Consider the following 241-nt stretch of genomic DNA (forward strand, 5'->3'; position numbering starts at 1 on the left):
TATTCGATAAATTTATATGGATATCTGAAGTTTTTTGTATATAATTTAATAAAATATTAACAAAAAAGCTGTCAAAAAGAGAAAAATGAAACTATAGGGCACAAAATTGAGACACTTTAAACCATATGGTACTAAAGTGAGAAAGTGCGAAACCATATGAATGGTTTTTAAAGTTTTTTTCTAAAAATAAAAAAGAATTTTATATATATATATATATATATATATATATATATATATATAT

Source organism: Ananas comosus, linkage group 3 (genome assembly GCF_001540865.1).
Source record: "Ananas comosus cultivar F153 linkage group 3, ASM154086v1, whole genome shotgun sequence".
NCBI classification, from domain to species: Eukaryota; Viridiplantae; Streptophyta; class Magnoliopsida; order Poales; family Bromeliaceae; genus Ananas; species Ananas comosus.